Here is a 21,176-nt window from a genome sequence, read left to right as displayed (position 1 = left end):
AGGGCAGACAGTGGAAGATCTGCCTGTCATCAGCTTACTGGTCAGGCTCCGAGGTACTTTCAGACTTGCCCAGTCCTGGTGAAGTCGACTTTAGGGGAGACACGAAGAGAAACTGGCCGATAAGCTGGCTGCACGGATTGAGGAGAGATGCGAACACATGGATGAGAGATGTTCTGCTACAATGGAGAATACTGGCGTGGAGACAGCTGTAGAGGATACCAGGCTCAAAAGACATTCATGAGACATATTGAAACTCACTGATACAGGCAGAAACATACGGAGTGCCAACGTGGACTTGAGGAAGTTCCTCAATTCTCTTCTCCAATAACGGGTCCAAGGTCCCTGACGTCTGAAGGAGAAGAAATGGCAGAGATGATCAAAACGCTCCTGTTCTTGGAAGAGGTCGTGAGAATCCACACGTCCCAAGGGGCATTCCCAAGCCATTCAGACCAAAATTCAACAAGCCCAGGTAAGCCTTTTCCCAGGTTTGGGCCTAGCTAGTGAGCACTTGCCCTTGCCTCCCCTCCACTCAGGCATCCATTTTGAAGGATCAGTACCTGAGCTGCAATGAAGCCATTACGAGAAGAGCAAGCCCCTCCTAGAATCAGAGTTCCTCCAGCTTCACTCTCTGTGAACAACAGTGAACACCTTAAAGGTCAAATAGTCTCGGCTGAAATAGATAAAACTGAATACTTAGCTCACACCTAGAAACGATGTCCTTCCGCTAGATTCAGCAAATGTTGTGTTTATGTCTTCCCTGGGGTGAAGGGAGTGTGGTAAGTGAGGGGAATCTTTGACTGAACATGAATCTGTATTAGGCTTCAGTTTTTCAAGACAGTGAAGGTAAATAGTACAAGTCAGAAAGTGAACTGAACTGTAAAAGTCGCCAATGACATTAAAGACACAGCTTATGTGGATCGTCTTTCACTTGAGTCAAGCCCCCGGGGGCACTATATCATGGGGGTGCAGACTTGGTTGCGTTAAATGGCTTTAAACTACAGGATCGGATGATTAAGCGTTCTCAACACTGATAGAAAAACACCTGGTTCTCAATAGACTAGCATAACTGCAGCAGGATTCTCCTAGCTAGAATGCCTCTAGGTGCTTTTGGATTCAAACCTAAATGTATATATTTGAGTTGTTTCCTCTTGTATTTTCCTAGAGAGGGATGTTACCCCTTGAAATGCCAACATTGGCCAGTAGGTGTCATTGGGATACAGGGCACCACATGCACAAGTGTATCCAAGGTTGGGGGTTATTCCATGTTTCCAAAAGTTATTTCATGGTTCCTGTTGGTTTCGGAGGCTTCAACCTTAAAGAGCTGACATGACCCCTTGAACAGTTTGGACTGCTAGTTTGCATTCTATCTGTCTAGCTTTTCCGTAGAGCTGACACAATGTTACCAAAATTGACAAGTCTGGCTTCTAGGTCGATTTAGTGTGTTTCAAAAAATAACTCCATTTTCGTATAACTCCCAAAACATGTAAATGAGTTCTGTTAAACTTCTTAAAGACTGCAAATGGGATATCAACACAATGTCAAATTAGTTGTCTTCGGACAATCCCTCCCACCACGGCTGTATAGAAACAAAGAGCTAAGCAAATATCACATTTCTGTGAAATGTATCTGGATAGTGTTGATTCATCGATGCCCAGTTGGCAGAGAAGAAGTGCAACCTGCACTCACTCGCTCCCATGTACAGAGCAATGGAAACATCCACTCACCCAGCCCTTAGCATAGGACACTGGCCGAAGAGAGGTCTGTTACTCCCAAAGACAGGATGAGGCCTCAGGACACCTGGAAGCAGGAGAATGCAAAGCAGGGAATGGAAACCAGTGCAGGTTCGGACCCCTGGTGATGGAGCAACGAGGGTGAAACTCTGATTAACTTGGACGCACACTCTCAAGCGGACAGGAGACATGGGTTTGAAGGTGATGTGCTGAGATTTACAAGAGTGCACAGCAGATGCTTGGCTGAGAGAACTCAAAGAAACCAGCGCAAAATATCCCCACAGTTAATTCTGAGACCAAGATCCCAGCTGCCAAATTTGAGGTAGCAGAGGCAATGGTCAGTGAGGCATAGAGCTACCGATGATGGCACACGCTGAGTCTCAGGGATCTGGAGTGCATTGTGGGATGTGGTGGGTCGAATCAAGAGAGCAAACCGAACGGTGTACCAATAATAAATCAACCACACTGGTCGCGCGGTTGCGATTACCGATATGTCCCATGGCCACACCCAGTACATCTGCAGGACCAGGGACCAATTGGGAATTTTGCCAATAGAGCACGTGTGGGGCTGAATCAGAGATATCGTGCATCTGGTCTGAGGGATCCAGGGGGCCTTGAATTTGAAATCAGAATGAAAAGCCTTAGGATATGCTACATTCATAACCTGGGCTGGGATTATGGTTTGGTTTGAGTCACAGGATGCGCAACAACTCTGTGGTTGCCTTCGTGCACCCGTGCCACAAGGATGAGAGGACAAGGGAGAGTGGTCCAAGTCCACAGCGTGAGAAGAGGAAGCATTCCCTTCAGCACTATCTCCCAAAAGCGGATGCAACCTTTTGGATGGCACCGGCACGGTACGGCACCTAGGACAACAAGGAAGGTCTGCGGGATCATTCCAGCAGGCCCTGATATGTGACATCCATAGATATGCTTCCACTGGTGTTTCTGTAGACAGAGAAGCTCTGGAAAGAACTGATTTCATTGGGACATTCCCGTGGCAATAAAAAGCAGCAGAGCACTCTCAGTTTGCTGTTTTGGAAACACTCCAAAATGACATAGAGAAGAATGCAGAGCTGAGAACTTTTAGAAGCTTCATTTCCACAAGAGGAAGTGTCCTGTGCACTTTCAGAAGTGTGAGATAAGTATAATCAAAATGAAGTTATGCTAATCGAAGTAGTATGGGTTGTTCATCACAACTAATGCAACACCAGCAATTGGAGATATACCAAACAACACACACAGGTACAGGTTATGGCATCAGTGCCTAGGAGTAATTGTCCTCACAGAAATCCCATGGAATTGCGTAGAGACAAGAGTCTAAAATTTTCAATTAACAAAGCCCTAGAAGTCTACATTAGATACCTGATATTACCTGACCAGTAGAGATGAAGAAGAACAGTAAAAGAAACAGGAAGTACCATTTTCAGTTCCAAAGATATTGAAGGCGCAAAAGATAAGCTTTCAAACAACTAGTCTGCAAAACGCTATCCAGAACAAGTGTTGAAAATGAAGGTCAGGAAAACACTGAAGAACACCAGTGTCTCAGAATCACAAAAGGCAGAATACCAGAAAAGGGGAAGAGAAAGTCTCAACACGAGCCAAAAATATCAGGAAACTCAATGGTTGTGATAATATCAGGGCTAAAATTCAGTCCTTAGCAGACTAGATAATGCAGAGGGACGCGTGAATGACTGTGAAGACAGGGGAAGAGAAAAACCTCGGTCAGAAGCAGACATAGGAAAGCAAGTGCAAACAAATGAAAACATTGCAGTTGAACCCTGGGTTAAGACAGGGCATGAAAGAATAGAAATCATGAGTCCCAGATGGAAAAGCAAGAGATAAAGAAACAAAAAAATGTCTGAAAATTTATCTGTAGAAAAATCAGACTGAAACTTGCTGAAAGCCAAGAAAGAATCATCTATGCGAATTCAGGAATTACACAGCATCCGAAGGAGGTGGAATCCCAATAGACCTACCAGCAGCTGTATGATTCAAATCAACAAAGTTCACGAATATCCGAGTGATTTAAAATGCACCTGGAGGAAACAACATAGTCACAAGGAAACCTCCAGAGGGGTTTCAGCTGATATCTCGGCAGCAATATTGCAGGACAGGGAGGAGTGCCAGGACACAGACCATATCCTGAATGGCCAAATGCTGCCACCTAGGGTAGCCTATGCCACATGAACACCATTTCAAATAACGGCAGAGCTAGAGAATTCTACAGACCGGCAAATCTTAAAAGAATTCAGCAGTTCAAAAGTTTTTCTAAAAGAAAGGTTGAGAAAACTCCCCTGAATAGAAAAGCAGCAAGATGGAATGGAAAGAAGAAACCATTATTGGAAATGCAAGAAGAGCATGTGTGGCAGAGAAGAAAGAAGAAGAACTTAAGGAGGACATCAAAACCCTAAAGATGGGAGAGGGAAGCAGGAAATCATAGGTGATTGGAAGCACTCTCTTAAGTGAATCAGCTTATTTGACTCTGTTTGAAGCGAAAGGAGAGATGCATGGCCTGACGTGTTTGCAAAACAAGCGAGAAGAAGACCAACAAAGAATCAAACCAACAAACAAGCACCAAAATGGTATGGTTGGCTGACATATACAAAGGGAACCATGAGTATTCAAAAGAAAATACTCAAGGTGAGGTCAAGGGTCATTCAGAACGCATCGACCCAGTATCGTGGCTTGCATGTACTCAGCACACTTGTAATCGGAAATCAGAAGCGTGCATTCATATTCATAAATTTTGATTCATAAGAGCATATCGTGACCTAACACTAATGCCGATTTGGAATCAAATGGTTTCCTAGTCCGTGATGTAGACTTGTATGTCTTCCAACAGGATGAAGGAATGCCATATTCTAGGCTACGTAGAGAAGAATTGTAAGAAGCCTATAACACAGGCAAGTAGCTCTGCCAAAGTGTACTAAGTGCAAAAGAGACCGACAGCAAAGTGCACATTGGGGTTGGTTTCATTTCTTGGAATTTCAGCCCCCATGAATCCAATGGATCCATGTCCTGGGAGTGTGGGTGTTTCAGCAGAAATCAGGCGACGCATATGTATTCCGGGTGTACGGATATTATAGGAACATAAGTCTCCTTTAGTGGGTCCCTGTGTACTGTGAACTGTTAGAAAGTTTAAAGACGTGTGAAACCATCAACTGAAAAGGGACACACTTCCCTCCATTGGTACGGTGCATAGAGCTCTGAACAAAAGGAAAGAGGGAAGAAGAAAGGCCCATGGGACGCTAGTGGGTAGAATCACATTTACCTTAGGAACCTCTCGTCGGATGCAGCCCCTCCCCCAACACTGACAAGATGCAGCAGCCATTGGGGATGGCAGTTAGCGGTTGGATTCCAGGTGGAATGTTGGTGTTTACCGCGAGGCTTGTTGTGGCTGTTGGATCCTAGGTAACCGGGCAGAGTTCTGTGGGTGGATCAGTGTGATGGAGGGGCTGCCGCCCTCTGTGGAGCTTGGCTTAGGTGTTTGGTCCGGGAAGCTGTGTAAGTTCGAGATACTGCTGCTGCCCAAAGACCTGAGGTCACAGGTCAGTTTCCAGAACCTGAAAGGGCAGACAGTGGAAGATCTGCCTGTCATCAGCTTACTGGTCAGGCTCCGAGGTACTTTCAGACTTGCCCAGTCCTGGTGAAGTCGACTTTAGGGGAGACACGAAGAGAAGCTGGCCGATAAGCTGGCTGCACGGATTGAGGAGAGATGCGAACACATGGATGAGAGATGTTCTGCTACAATGGAGAATACTGGCGTGGAGACAGCTGTAGAGGATACCAGGCTCAAAAGACATTCATGAGACATATTGAAACTCACTGATACAGGCAGAAACATACGGAGTGCCAACGTGGACTTGAGGAAGTTCCTCAATTCTCTTCTCCAATAACGGGTCCAAGGTCCCTGACGTCTGAAGGAGAAGAAATGGCAGAGATGATCAAAACGCTCCTGTTCTTGGAAGAGGTCGTGAGAATCCACACGTCCCAAGGGGCATTCCCAAGCCATTCAGACCAAAATTCAACAAGCCCAGGTAAGCCTTTTCCCAGGTTTGGGCCTAGCTAGTGAGCACTTGCCCTTGCCTCCCCTCCACTCAGGCATCCATTTTGAAGGATCAGTACCTGAGCTGCAATGAAGCCATTACGAGAAGAGCAAGCCCCTCCTAGAATCAGAGTTCCTCCAGCTTCACTCTCTGTGAACAACAGTGAACACCTTAAAGGTCAAATAGTCTCGGCTGAAATAGATAAAACTGAATACTTAGCTCACACCTAGAAACGATGTCCTTCCGCTAGATTCAGCAAATGTTGTGTTTATGTCTTCCCTGGGGTGAAGGGAGTGTGGTAAGTGAGGGGAATCTTTGACTGAACATGAATCTGTATTAGGCTTCAGTTTTTCAAGACAGTGAAGGTAAATAGTACAAGTCAGAAAGTGAACTGAACTGTAAAAGTCGCCAATGACATTAAAGACACAGCTTATGTGGATCGTCTTTCACTTGAGTCAAGCCCCCGGGGGCACTATATCATGGGGGTGCAGACTTGGTTGCGTTAAATGGCTTTAAACTACAGGATCGGATGATTAAGCGTTCTCAACACTGATAGAAAAACACCTGGTTCTCAATAGACTAGCATAACTGCAGCAGGATTCTCCTAGCTAGAATGCCTCTAGGTGCTTTTGGATTCAAACCTAAATGTATATATTTGGGTTGTTTCCTCTTGTATTTTCCTAGAGAGGGATGTTACCCCTTGAAATGCCAACATTGGCCAGTAGGTGTCATTGGGATACAGGGCACCACATGCACAAGTGTATCCAAGGTTGGGGGTTATTCCATGTTTCCAAAAGTTATTTCATGGTTCCTGTTGGTTTCGGAGGCTTCAACCTTAAAGAGCTGACATGACCCCTTGAACAGTTTGGACTGCTAGTTTGCATTCTATCTGTCTAGCTTTTCCGTAGAGCTGACACAATGTTACCAAAATTGACAAGTCTGGCTTCTAGGTCGATTTAGTGTGTTTCAAAAAATAACTCCATTTTCGTATAACTCCCAAAACATGTAAATGAGTTCTGTTAAACTTCTTAAAGACTGCAAATGGGATATCAACACAATGTCAAAATAGTTGTCTTCGGACAATCCCTCCCACCACGGCTGTATAGAAACAAAGAGCTAAGCAAATATCACATTTCTGTGAAATGTATCTGGATAGTGTTGATTCATCGATGCCCAGTTGGCAGAGAAGAAGTGCAACCTGCACTCACTCGCTCCCATGTACAGAGCAATGGAAACATCCACTCACCCAGCCCTTAGCATAGGACACTGGCCGAAGAGAGGTCTGTTACTCCCAAAGACAGGATGAGGCCTCAGGACACCTGGAAGCAGGAGAATGCAAAGCAGGGAATGGAAACCAGTGCAGGTTCGGACCCCTGGTGATGGAGCAACAAGGGTGAAACTCTGTTTAACTTGGACGCACACTCTCAAGCGGACAGGAGACATGGGTTTGAAGGTGATGTGCTGAGATTTACAAGAGTGCACAGCAGATGCTTGGCTGAGAGAACTCAAAGAAACCAGCGCAAAATATCCCCACAGTTAATTCTGAGACCAAGATCCCAGCTGCCAAATTTGAGGTAGCAGAGGCAATGGTCAGTGAGGCATAGAGCTACGGATGATGGCACACGCTGAGTCTCATGGATCTGGAGTGCGTTGTGGGATGTGGTGGGTCGAATCAAGAGAGCAAACCGAACTGTGTACCAATAATAAATCAACCACACTGGTCGCGCGGTTGCGATTACCGATATGTCCCATGGCCACACCCAGTACATCTGCAGGACCAGGGACCAATTGGGAATTTTGCCAATAGAGCACGTGTGGGGCTGAATCAGAGATATCGTGCATCTGGTCTGAGGGATCCAGGGGGCCTTGAATTTGAAATCAGAATGAAAAGCCTTAGGATATGCTACATTCATAACCTGGGCTGGGATTATGGTTTGGTTTGAGTCACAGGATGCGCAACAACTCTGTGGTTGCCTTTGTGCACCCGTGCCACAAGGATGAGAGGACAAGGAAGAGTGGTCCAAGTCCACAGCGTGAGAAGAGGAAGCATTCCCTTCAGCACTATCTCCCAAAAGCGGATGCTACATTTTGGATGGCACCGGCACGGTACGGCACCTAGGACAACAAGGAAGGTCTGCGGGATCATTCCAGCAGGCCCTGATATGTGACATCCATAGATATGCTTCCACTGGTGTTTCTGTAGACAGAGAAGCTCTGGAAAGAACTGATTTCATTGGGACATTCCCGTGGCAATAAAAAGCAGCAGAGCACTCTCAGTTTGCTGTTTTGGAAACACTCCAAAATGACATAGAGAAGAATGCAGAGCTGAGAACTTTTAGAAGCTTCATTTCCATAAGAGGAAGTGTCCTGTGCACTTTCAGAAGTGTGAGATAAGTATAATCAAAATGAAGTTATGCTAATCGAAGTAGTATGGGTTGTTCATCACAACTAATGCAACACCAGCAATTGGAGATATACCAAACAACACACACAGGTACAGGTTATGGCATCAATGCCTAGGAGAAATTGTCCTCACAGAAATCCCATGGAATTGCGTAGAGACAAGAGTCTAAAATTTTCAATTAACAAAGCCCTAGAAGTCTACATTAGATACCTGATATTACCTGACCAGTAGAGATGAAGAAGAACAGTAAAAGAAACAGGAAGTACCATTTTCAGTTCCAAAGATATTGAAGGCGCAAAAGATAAGCTTTCAAACAACTAGTCTGCAAAACGCTATCCAGAACAAGTGTTGAAAATGAAGGTCAGGAAAACACTGAAGAACACCAGTGTCTCAGAATCACAAAAGGCAGATTACCAGAAAAGGGGAAGAGAAAGTCTCAACACGAGCCAAAAATATCAGGAAACTCAATGGTTGTGATAATATCAGGGCTAAAATTCAGTCCTTAGCAGACTAGATAATGCAGAGGGACGCGTGAATGACTGTGAAGACAGGGGAAGAGAAAAACCTCGGTCAGAAGCAGACATAGGAAAGCAAGTGCAAACAAATGAAAACATTGCAGTTGAACCCTGGGTTAAGACAGGGCATGAAAGAATAGAAATCATGAGTCCCAGATGGAAAAGCAAGAGATAAAGAAACAAAAAAATGTCTGAAAATATATCTGTAGAAAAATCAGACTGAAACTTGCTGAAAGCCAAGAAAGAATCATCTATGCGAATTCAGGAATTACACAGCATCCGAAGGAGGTGGAATCCCAATAGACCTACCAGCAGCTGTATGATTCAAATCAACAAAGTTCACGAATATCCGAGTGATTTAAAATGCACCTGGAGGAAACAACATAGTCACAAGGAAACCTCCAGAGGGGTTTCAGCTGATATCTCGGCAGCAATATTGCAGGACAGGGAGGAGTGCCAGGACACAGACCATATCCTGAATGGCCAAATGCTGCCACCTAGGGTAGCCTATGCCACATGAACACCATTTCAAATAACGGCAGAGCTAGAGAATTCTACAGACCGGCAAATCTTAAAAGAATTCAGCAGTTCAAAAGTTTTTCTAAAAGAAAGGTTGAGAAAACTCCCCTGAATAGAAAAGCAGCAAGATGGAATGGAAAGAAGAAACCATTATTGGAAATGCAAGAAGAGCATGTGTGGCAGAGAAGAAAGAAGAAGAACTTAAGGAGGACATCAAAACCCTAAAGATGGGAGAGGGAAGCAGGAAATCATAGGTGATTGGAAGCACTCTCTTAAGTGAATCAGCTTATTTGACTCTGTTTGAAGCGAAAGGAGAGATGCATGGCCTGACGTGTTTGCAAAACAAGCGAGAAGAAGACCAACAAAGAATCAAACCAACAAACAAGCACCAAAATGGTATGGTTGGCTGACATATACAAAGGGAACCATGATTATTCAAAAGAAAATACTCAAGGTGAGGTCAAGGGTCATTCAGAACGCATCGACCCAGTATCGTGGCTTGCATGTACTCAGCACACTTGTATTCGGAAATCAGAAGCGTGCATTCATATTCGTAAATTTTGATACATAAGAGCATATCGTGACCTAACACTAATGCCGATTTGGAATCAAATGGTTTCCTAGTCCGTGATGTAGACTTGTATGTCTTCCAACAGGATGAAGGAATGCCATATTCTAGGCTACGTAGAGAAGAAATGTAAGAAGCCTATAACAAAGGCAAGTAGCTCTGCCAAAGTGTACTAAGTGCAAAAGAGACCGACAGCAAAGTGCACATTGGGGTTGGTTTCATTTCTTGGAATTTCAGCCCCCATGAATCCAATGGATCCATGTCCTGAGAGTGTGGGTGTTTCAGCAGAAATCAGGCGACGCATATGTATTCCGGGTGTACGGATATTATAGGAACATAAGTCTCCTTTAATGGGTCCCTGTGTACTGTGAACTGTTAGAAAGTTTAAAGACGTGTGAAACCATCAACTGAAAAGGGACACACTTCCCTCCATTGGTACGGTGCATAGAGCTCTGAACAAAAGGAAAGAGGGAAGAAGAAAGGCCCATGGGACGCTAGTGGGTAGAATCACATTTACCTTAGGAACCTCTCGTCGGATGCAGCCCCTCCCCCAACACTGACAAGATGCAGCAGCCATTGGGGATGGCAGTTAGCGGTTGGATTCCAGGTGGAATGTTGGTGTGTACCGCGAGGCTTGTTGTGGCTGTTGGATCCTAGGTAACCGGGCAGAGTTCTGTGGGTGGATCAGTGTGATGGAGGGGCTGCCGCCCTCTGTGGAGCTTGGCTTAGGTGTTTGGTCCGGGAAGCTGTGTAAGTTCGAGATACTGCTGCTGCCCAAAGACCTGAGGTCACAGGTCAGTTTCCAGAACCTGAAAGGGCAGACAGTGGAAGATCTGCCTGTCATCAGCTTACTGGTCAGGCTCCGAGGTACTTTCAGACTTGCCCAGTCCTGGTGAAGTCGACTTTAGGGGAGACACGAAGAGAAGCTGGCCGATAAGCTGGCTGCACGGATTGAGGAGAGATGCGAACACATGGATGAGAGATGTTCTGCTACAATGGAGAATACTGGCGTGGAGACAGCTGTAGAGGATACCAGGCTCAAAAGACATTCATGAGACATATTGAAACTCACTGATACAGGCAGAAACATACGGAGTGCCAACGTGGACTTGAGGAAGTTCCTCAATTCTCTTCTCCAATAACGGGTCCAAGGTCCCTGACGTCTGAAGGAGAAGAAATGGCAGAGATGATCAAAACGCTCCTGTTCTTGGAAGAGGTCGTGAGAATCCACACGTCCCAAGGGGCATTCCCAAGCCATTCAGACCAAAATTCAACAAGCCCAGGTAAGCCTTTTCCCAGGTTTGGGCCTAGCTAGTGAGCACTTGCCCTTGCCTCCCCTCCACTCAGGCATCCATTTTGAAGGATCAGTACCTGAGCTGCAATGAAGCCATTACGAGAAGAGCAAGCCCCTCCTAGAATCAGAGTTCCTCCAGCTTCACTCTCTGTGAACAACAGTGAACACCTTAAAGGTCAAATAGTCTCGGCTGAAATAGATAAAACTGAATACTTAGCTCACACCTAGAAACGATGTCCTTCCGCTAGATTCAGCAAATGTTGTGTTTATGTCTTCCCTGGGGTGAAGGGAGTGTGGTAAGTGAGGGGAATCTTTGACTGAACATGAATCTGTATTAGGCTTCAGTTTTTCAAGACAGTGAAGGTAAATAGTACAAGTCAGAAAGTGAACTGAACTGTAAAAGTCGCCAATGACATTAAAGACACAGCTTATGTGGATCGTCTTTCACTTGAGTCAAGCCCCCGGGGGCACTATATCATGGGGGTGCAGACTTGGTTGCGTTAAATGGCTTTAAACTACAGGATCGGATGATTAAGCGTTCTCAACACTGATAGAAAAACACCTGGTTCTCAATAGACTAGCATAACTGCAGCAGGATTCTCCTAGCTAGAATGCCTCTAGGTGCTTTTGGATTCAAACATAAATGTATATATTTGGGTTGTTTCCTCTTGTATTTTCCTAGAGAGGGATGTTACCCCTTGAAATGCCAACATTGGCCAGTAGGTGTCATTGGGATATAGGGCACCACATGCACAAGTGTATCCAAGGTTGGGGGTTATTCCATGTTTCCAAAAGTTATTTCATGGTTCCTGTTGGTTTCGGAGGCTTCAACCTTAAAGAGCTGACATGACCCCTTGAACAGTTTGGACTGCTAGTTTGCATTCTATCTGTCTAGCTTTTCCGTAGAGCTGACACAATGTTACCAAAATTGACAAGTCTGGCTTCTAGGTCGATTTAGTGTGTTTCAAAAAATAACTCCATTTTCGTATAACTCCCAAAACATGTAAATGAGTTCTGTTAAACTTCTTAAAGACTGCAAATGGGATATCAACACAATGTCAAAATAGTTGTCTTCGGACAATCCCTCCCACCACGGCTGTATAGAAACAAAGAGCTAAGCAAATATCACATTTCTGTGAAATGTATCTGGATAGTGTTGATTCATCGATGCCCAGTTGGCAGAGAAGAAGTGCAACCTGCACTCACTCGCTCCCATGTACAGAGCAATGGAAACATCCACTCACCCAGCCCTTAGCATAGGACACTGGCCGAAGAAAGGTCTGTTACTCCCAAAGACAGGATGAGGCCTCAGGACACCTGGAAGCAGGAGAATGCAAAGCAGGGAATGGAAACCAGTGCAGGTTCGGACCCCTGGTGATGGAGCAACAAGGGTGAAACTCTGTTTAACTTGGACGCACACTCTCAAGCGGACAGGAGACATGGGTTTGAAGGTGATGTGCTGAGATTTACAAGAGTGCACATCAGATGCTTGGCTGAGAGAACTCAAAGAAACCAGCGCAAAATATCCCCACAGTTAATTCTGAGACCAAGATCCCAGCTGCCAAATTTGAGGTAGCAGAGGCAATGGTCAGTGAGGCATAGAGCTACGGATTATGGCACACGCTGAGTCTCATGGATCTGGAGTGCGTTGTGGGATGTGGTGGGTCGAATCAAGAGAGCAAACCGAACTGTGTACCAATAATAAATCAACCACACTGGTCGCGCGGTTGCGATTACCGATATGTCCCATGGCCACACCCAGTACATCTGCAGGACCAGGGACCAATTGGGAATTTTGCCAATAGAGCACGTGTGGGGCTGAATCAGAGATATCGTGCATCTGGTCTGAGGGATCCAGGGGGCCTTGAATTTGAAATCAGAATGAAAAGCCTTAGGATATGCTACATTCATAACCTGGGCTGGGATTATGGTTTGGTTTGAGTCACAGGATGCGCAACAACTCTGTGGTTGCCTTCGTGCACCCGTGCCACAAGGATGAGAGGACAAGGAAGAGTGGTCCAAGTCCACAGCGTGAGAAGAGGAAGCATTCCCTTCAGCACTATCTCCCAAAAGCGGATGCTACATTTTGGATGGCACCGGCACGGTACGGCACCTAGGACAACAAGGAAGGTCTGCGGGATCATTCCAGCAGGCCCTGATATGTGACATCCATAGATATGCTTCCACTGGTGTTTCTGTAGACAGAGAAGCTCTGGAAAGAACTGATTTCATTGGGACATTCCCGTGGCAATAAAAAGCAGCAGAGCACTCTCAGTTTGCTGTTTTGGAAACACTCCAAAATGACATAGAGAAGAATGCAGAGCTGAGAACTTTTAGAAGCTTCATTTCCACAAGAGGAAGTGTCCTGTGCACTTTCAGAAGTGTGAGATAAGTATAATCAAAATGAAGTTATGCTAATCGAAGTAGTATGGGTTGTTCATCACAACTAATGCAACACCAGCAATTGGAGATATACCAAACAACACACACAGGTACAGGTTATGGCATCAATGCCTAGGAGAAATTGTCCTCACAGAAATCCCAAGGAATTGCGTAGAGACAAGAGTCTAAAATTTTCAATTAACAAAGCCCTAGAAGTCTACATTAGATACCTGATATTACCTGACCAGTAGAGATGAAGAAGAACAGTAAAAGAAACAGGAAGTACCATTTTCAGTTCCAAAGATATTGAAGGCGCAAAAGATAAGCTTTCAAACAACTAGTCTGCAAAACGCTATCCAGAACAAGTGTTGAAAATGAAGGTCAGGAAAACACTGAAGAACACCAGTGTCTCAGAATCACAAAAGGCAGAATACCAGAAAAGGGGAAGAGAAAGTCTCAACACGAGCCAAAAATATCAGGAAACTCAATGGTTGTGATAATATCAGGGCTAAAATTCAGTCCTTAGCAGACTAGATAATGCAGAGGGACGCGTGAATGACTGTGAAGACAGGGGAAGAGAAAAACCTCGGTCAGAAGCAGACATAGGAAAGCAAGTGCAAACAAATGAAAACATTGCAGTTGAACCCTGGGTTAAGACAGGGCATGAAAGAATAGAAATCATGAGTCCCAGATGGAAAAGCAAGAGATAAAGAAACAAAAAAATGTCTGAAAATTTATCTGTAGAAAAATCAGACTGAAACTTGCTGAAAGCCAAGAAAGAATCATCTATGCGAATTCAGGAATTACACAGCATCCGAAGGAGGTGGAATCCCAATAGACCTACCAGCAGCTGTATGATTCAAATCAACAAAGTTCACGAATATCCGAGTGATTTAAAATGCACCTGGAGGAAACAACATAGTCACAAGGAAACCTCCAGAGGGGTTTCAGCTGATATCTCGGCAGCAATATTGCAGGACAGGGAGGAGTGCCAGGACACAGACCATATCCTGAATGGCCAAATGCTGCCACCTAGGGTAGCCTATGCCACATGAACACCATTTCAAATAACGGCAGAGCTAGAGAATTCTACAGACCGGCAAATCTTAAAAGAATTCAGCAGTTCAAAAGTTTTTCTAAAAGAAAGGTTGAGAAAACTCCCCTGAATAGAAAAGCAGCAAGATGGAATGGAAAGAAGAAACCATTATTGGAAATGCAAGAAGAGCATGTGTGGCAGAGAAGAAAGAAGAAGAACTTAAGGAGGACATCAAAACCCTAAAGATGGGAGAGGGAAGCAGGAAATCATAGGTGATTGGAAGCACTCTCTTAAGTGAATCAGCTTATTTGACTCTGTTTGAAGCGAAAGGAGAGATGCATGGCCTGACGTGTTTGCAAAACAAGCGAGAAGAAGACCAACAAAGAATCAAACCAACAAACAAGCACCAAAATGGTATGGTTGGCTGACATATACAAAGGGAACCATGATTATTCAAAAGAAAATACTCAAGGTGAGGTCAAGGGTCATTCAGAACGCATCGACCCAGTATCGTGGCTTGCATGTACTCAGCACACTTGTATTCGGAAATCAGAAGCGTGCATTCATATTCGTAAATTTTGATTCATAAGAGCATATCGTGACCTAACACTAATGCCGATTTGGAATCAAATGGTTTCCTAGTCCGTGATGTAGACTTGTATGTCTTCCAACAGGATGAAGGAATGCCATATTCTAGGCTACGTAGAGAAGAAATGTAAGAAGCCTATAACAAAGGCAAGTAGCTCTGCCAAAGTGTACTAAGTGCAAAAGAGACCGACAGCAAAGTGCACATTGGGGTTGGTTTCATTTCTTGGAATTTCAGCCCCCATGAATCCAATGGATCCATGTCCTGAGAGTGTGGGTGTTTCAGCAGAAATCAGGCGACGCATATGTATTCCGGGTGTACGGATATTATAGGAACATAAGTCTCCTTTAATGGGTCCCTGTGTACTGTGAACTGTTAGAAAGTTTAAAGACGTGTGAAACCATCAACTGAAAAGGGACACACTTCCCTCCATTGGTACGGTGCATAGAGCTCTGAACAAAAGGAAAGAGGGAAGAAGAAAGGCCCATGGGACGCTAGTGGGTAGAATCACATTTACCTTAGGAACCTCTCGTCGGATGCAGCCCCTCCCCCAACACTGACAAGATGCAGCAGCCATTGGGGATGGCAGTTAGCGGTTGGATTCCAGGTGGAATGTTGGTGTGTACCGCGAGGCTTGTTGTGGCTGTTGGATCCTAGGTAACCGGGCAGAGTTCTGTGGGTGGATCAGTGTGATGGAGGGGCTGCCGCCCTCTGTGGAGCTTGGCTTAGGTCTTTGGTCCGGGAAGCTGTGTAAGTTCGAGATACTGCTGCTGCCCAAAGACCTGAGGTCACAGGTCAGTTTCCAGAACCTGAAAGGGCAGACAGTGGAAGATCTGCCTGTCATCAGCTTACTGGTCAGGCTCCGAGGTACTTTCAGACTTGCCCAGTCCTGGTGAAGTCGACTTTAGGGGAGACACGAAGAGAAGCTGGCCGATAAGCTGGCTGCACGGATTGAGGAGAGATGCGAACACATGGATGAGAGATGTTCTGCTACAATGGAGAATACTGGCGTGGAGACAGCTGTAGAGGATACCAGGCTCAAAAGACATTCATGAGACATATTGAAACTCACTGATACAGGCAGAAACATACGGAGTGCCAACGTGGACTTGAGGAAGTTCCTCAATTCTCTTCTCCAATAACGGGTCCAAGGTCCCTGACGTCTGAAGGAGAAGAAATGGCAGAGATGATCAAAACGCTCCTGTTCTTGGAAGAGGTCGTGAGAATCCACACGTCCCAAGAGGCATTCCCAAGCCATTCAGACCAAAATTCAACAAGCCCAGGTAAGCCTTTTCCCAGGTTTGGGCCTAGCTAGTGAGCACTTGCCCTTGCCTCCCCTCCACTCAGGCATCCATTTTGAAGGATCAGTACCTGAGCTGCAATGAAGCCATTACGAGAAGAGCAAGCCCCTCCTAGAATCAGAGTTCCTCCAGCTTCACTCTCTGTGAACAACAGTGAACACCTTAAAGGTCAAATAGTCTCGGCTGAAATAGATAAAATTGAATACTTAGCTCACACCTAGAAACGATGTCCTTCCGCTAGATTCAGCAAATGTTGTGTTTATGTCTTCCCTGGGGTGAAGGGAGTGTGGTAAGTGAGGGGAATCTTTGACTGAACATGAATCTGTATTAGGCTTCAGTTTTTCAAGACAGTGAAGGTAAATAGTGCCAGTCAGAAAGTGAACTGAACTGTAAAAGTCGCCAATGACATTAAAGACACAGCTTATGTGGATCGTCTTTCACTTGAGTCAAGCCCCCGGGGGCACTATATCATGGGGGTGCAGACTTGGTTGCGTTAAATGGCTTTAAACTACAGGATCGGATGATTAAGCGTTCTCAACACTGATAGAAAAACACCTGGTTCTCAATAGACTAGCATAACTGCAGCAGGATTCTCCTAGCTAGAATGCCTCTAGGTGCTTTTGGATTCAAACCTAAATGTATATATTTGGGTTGTTTCCTCTTGTATTTTCCTAGAGAGGGATGTTACCCCTTGAAATGCCAACATTGTCCAGTAGGTGTCATTGGGATACAGGGCACCACATGCACAAGTGTATCCAAGGTTGGGGGTTATTCCATGTTTCCAAAAGTTATTTCATGGTTCCTGTTGGTTTCGGAGGCTTCAACCTTAAAGAGCTGACATGACCCCTTGAACAGTTTGGACTGCTAGTTTGCATTCTATCTGTCTAGCTTTTCCGTAGAGCTGACACAATGTTACCAAAATTGACAAGTCTGGCTTCTAGGTCGATTTAGTGTGTTTCAAAAAATAACTCCATTTTCGTATAACTCCCAAAACATGTAAATGAGTTCTGTTAAACTTCTTAAAGACTGCAAATGGGATATCAACACAATGTCAAAATAGTTGTCTTCGGACAATCCCTCCCACCACGGCTGTATAGAAACAAAGAGCTAAGCAAATATCACATTTCTGTGAAATGTATCTGGATAGTGTTGATTCATCGATGCCCAGTTGGCAGAGAAGAAGTGCAACCTGCACTCACTCGCTCCCATGTACAGAGCAATGGAAACATCCACTCACCCAGCCCTTAGCATAGGACACTGGCCGAAGAGAGGTCTGTTACTCCCAAAGACAGGATGAGGCCTCAGGACACATGGAAGCAGGAGAATGCAAAGCAGGGAATGGAAACCAGTGCAGGTTCGGACCCCTGGTGATGGAGCAACGAGGGTGAAACTCTGTTTAACTTGGACGCACACTCTCAAGCGGACAGGAGACATGGGTTTGAAGGTGATGTGCTGAGATTTACAAGAGTGCACATCAGATGCTTGGCTGAGAGAACTCAAAGAAACCAGCGCAAAATATCCCCACAGTTAATTCTGAGACCAAGATCCCAGCTGCCAAATTTGAGGTAGCAGAGGCAATGGTCAGTGAGGCATAGAGCTACCGATGATGGCACACGCTGAGTCTCAGGGATCTGGAGTGCGTTGTGGGATGTGGTGGGTCGAATCAAGAGAGCAAACCGAACTGTGTACCAATAATAAATCAACCACACTGGTCGCGCGGTTGCGATTACCGATATGTCCCATGGCCACACCCAGTACATCTGCAGGACCAGGGACCAATTGGGAATTTTGCCAATAGAGCACGTGTGGGGCTGAATCAGAGATATCGTGCATCTGGTCTGAGGGATCCAGGGGGCCTTGAATTTGAAATCAGAATGAAAAGCCTTAGGATATGCTACATTCATAACCTGGGCTGGGATTATGGTTTGGTTTGAGTCACAGGATGCGCAACAACTCTGTGGTTGCCTTCGTGCACCCGTGCCACAAGGATGAGAGGACAAGGAAGAGTGGTCCAAGTCCACAGCGTGAGAAGAGGAAGCATTCCCTTCAGCACTATCTCCCAAAAGCGGATGCTACATTTTGGATGGCACCGGCACGGTACGGCACCTAGGACAACAAGGAAGGTCTGCGGGATCATTCCAGCAGGCCCTGATATGTGACATCCATAGATATGCTTCCACTGGTGTTTCTGTAGACAGAGAAGCTCTGGAAAGAACTGATTTCATTGGGACATTCCCGTGGCAATAAAAAGCAGCAGAGCACTCTCAGTTTGCTGTTTTGGAAACACTCCAAAATGACATAGAGAAGAATGCAGAGCTGAGAACTTTTAGAAGCTTCATTTCCACAAGAGGAAGTGTCCTGTGCACTTTCAGAAGTGTGAGATAAGTATAATCAAAATGAAGTTATGCTAATCGAAGTAGTATGGGTTGTTCATCACAACTAATGCAACACCAGCAATTGGAGATATATCAAACAACACACACAGGTACAGGTTATGGCATCAATGCCTAGGAGAAATTGTCCTCACAGAAATCCCATGGAATTGCGTAGAGACAAGAGTCTAAAATTTTCAATTAACAAAGCCCTAGAAGTCTACATTAGATACCTGATATTACCTGACCAGTAGAGATGAAGAAGAACAGTAAAAGAAACAGGAAGTACCATTTTCAGTTCCAAAGATATTGAAGGCGCAAAAGATAAGCTTTCAAACAACTAGTCTGCAAAACGCTATCCAGAACAAGTGTTGAAAATGAAGGTCAGGAAAACACTGAAGAACACCAGTGTCTCAGAATCACAAAAGGCAGAATACCAGAAAAGGGGAAGAGAAAGTCTCAACACGAGCCAAAAATATCAGGAAACTCAATGGTTGTGATAATATCAGGGCTAAAATTCAGTCCTTAGCAGACTAGATAATGCAGAGGGACGCGTGAATGACTGTGAAGACAGGGGAAGAGAAAAACCTCGGTCAGAAGCAGACATAGGAAAGCAAGTGCAAACAAATGAAAACATTGCAGTTGAACCCTGGGTTAAGACAGGGCATGAAAGAATAGAAATCATGAGTCCCAGATGGAAAAGCAAGAGATAAAGAAACAAAAAATGTCTGAAAATTTATCTGTAGAAAAATCAGACTGAAACTTGCTGAAAGCCAAGAAAGAATCATCTATGCGAATTCAGGAATTACACAGCATCCGAAGGAGGTGGAATCCCAATAGACCTACCAGCAGCTGTATGATTCAAATCAACAAAGTTCACGAATATCCGAGTGATTTAAAATGCACCTGGAGGAAACAACATAGTCACAAGGAAACCTCCAGAGGGGTTTCAGCTGATATCTCGGCAGCAATATTGCAGGACAGGGAGGAGTGCCAGGACACAGACCATATCCTGAATGGCCAAATGCTGCCACCTAGGGTAGCCTATGCCACATGAACACCATTTCAAATAACGGCAGAGCTAGAGAATTCTACAGACCGGCAAATCTTAAAAGAATTCAGCAGTTCAAAAGTTTTTCTAAAAGAAAGGTTGAGAAAACTCCCCTGAATAGAAAAGCAGCAAGATGGAATGGAAAGAAGAAACCATTATTGGAAATGCAAGAAGAGCATGTGTGGCAGAGAAGAAAGAAGAAGAACTTAAGGAGGACATCAAAACCCTAAAGATGGGAGAGGGAAGCAGGAAATCATAGGTGATTGGAAGCACTCTCTTAAGTGAATCAGCTTATTTGACTCTGTTTGAAGCGAAAGGAGAGATGCATGGCCTGACGTGTTTGCAAAACAAGCGAGAAGAAGACCAACAAAGAATCAAACCAACAAACAAGCACCAAAATGGTATGGTTGGCTGACATATACACAGGGAACCATGAGTATTCAAAAGAAAATACTCAAGGTGAGGTCAAGGGTCATTCAGAACGCATCGACCCAGTATCGTGGCTTGCATGTACTCAGCACACTTGTATTCGGAAATCAGAAGCGTGCATTCATATTCGTAAATTTTGATTCATAAGAGCATATCGTGACCTAACACTAATGCCGATTTGGAATCAAATGGTTTCCTAGTCCGTGATGTAGACTTGTATGTCTTCCAACAGGATGAAGGAATGCCATATTCTAGGCTACGTAGAGAAGAAATGTAAGAAGCCTATAACAAAGGCAAGTAGCTCTGCCAAAGTGTACTAAGTGCAAAAGAGACCGACAGCAAAGTGCACATTGGGGTTGGTTTCATTTCTTGGAATTTCAGCCCCCATGAATCCAATGGATCCATGTCCTGGGAGTGTGGGTGTTTCAGCAGAAATCAGGCGACGCATATGTATTCCGGGTGTACGGATATTATAGGAACATAAGTCTCCTTTAGTGGGTCCCTGTGTACTGTGAACTGTTAGAAAGTTTAAAGACGTGTGAAACCATCAACTGAAAAGGGACACACTTCCCTCCATTGGTACGGTGCATAGAGCTCTGAACAAAAGGAAAGAGGGAAGAAGAAAGGCCCATGGGACGCTAGTGGGTAGAATCACATTTACCTTAGGAACCTCTCGTCGGATGCAGCCCCTCCCCCAACACTGACAAGATGCAGCAGCCATTGGGGATGGCAGTTAGCGGTTGGATTCCAGGTGGAATGTTGGTGTTTACCGCGAGGCTTGTTGTGGCTGTTGGATCCTAGGTAACCGGGCAGAGTTCTGTGGGTGGATCAGTGTGATGGAGGGGCTGCCGCCCTCTGTGGAGCTTGGCTTAGGTCTTTGGTCCGGGAAGCTGTGTAAGTTCGAGATACTGCTGCTGCCCAAAGACCTGAGGTCACAGGTCAG

General features: G+C 45.1%; 2 long non-coding RNA genes across 2 annotated transcripts; both read right to left on the bottom strand.

The window, feature by feature from the left end:
• Window positions 1-255: 255 nt before the first annotated feature.
• Window positions 256-5,174, bottom strand: LOC140693746 (uncharacterized). Its single transcript, XR_012069444.1, has 3 exons — window positions 5,002-5,174; window positions 558-628; window positions 256-349 (listed from the first exon to the last, which is right to left on the bottom strand). It is a non-coding gene; the product is annotated as an uncharacterized lncRNA (long non-coding RNA).
• Window positions 5,175-16,117: 10,943 nt separating this feature from the next.
• On the bottom strand, window positions 16,118-21,053 carry LOC140693739 (uncharacterized). The gene is made up of 3 exons (XR_012069437.1): window positions 20,895-21,053; window positions 16,452-16,522; window positions 16,118-16,243 (listed from the first exon to the last, which is right to left on the bottom strand). It is a non-coding gene; the product is annotated as an uncharacterized lncRNA (long non-coding RNA).
• Window positions 21,054-21,176: the final 123 nt, after the last annotated feature.

Source organism: Vicugna pacos, unplaced genomic scaffold (genome assembly GCF_048564905.1).
Source record: "Vicugna pacos unplaced genomic scaffold, VicPac4 scaffold_20, whole genome shotgun sequence".
Lineage (NCBI taxonomy): Eukaryota > Metazoa > Chordata > Mammalia > Artiodactyla > Camelidae > Vicugna > Vicugna pacos.
Note: the sequence above shows the minus strand (reverse complement) of the source record. Positions and strands in the feature narration are given on the sequence as shown.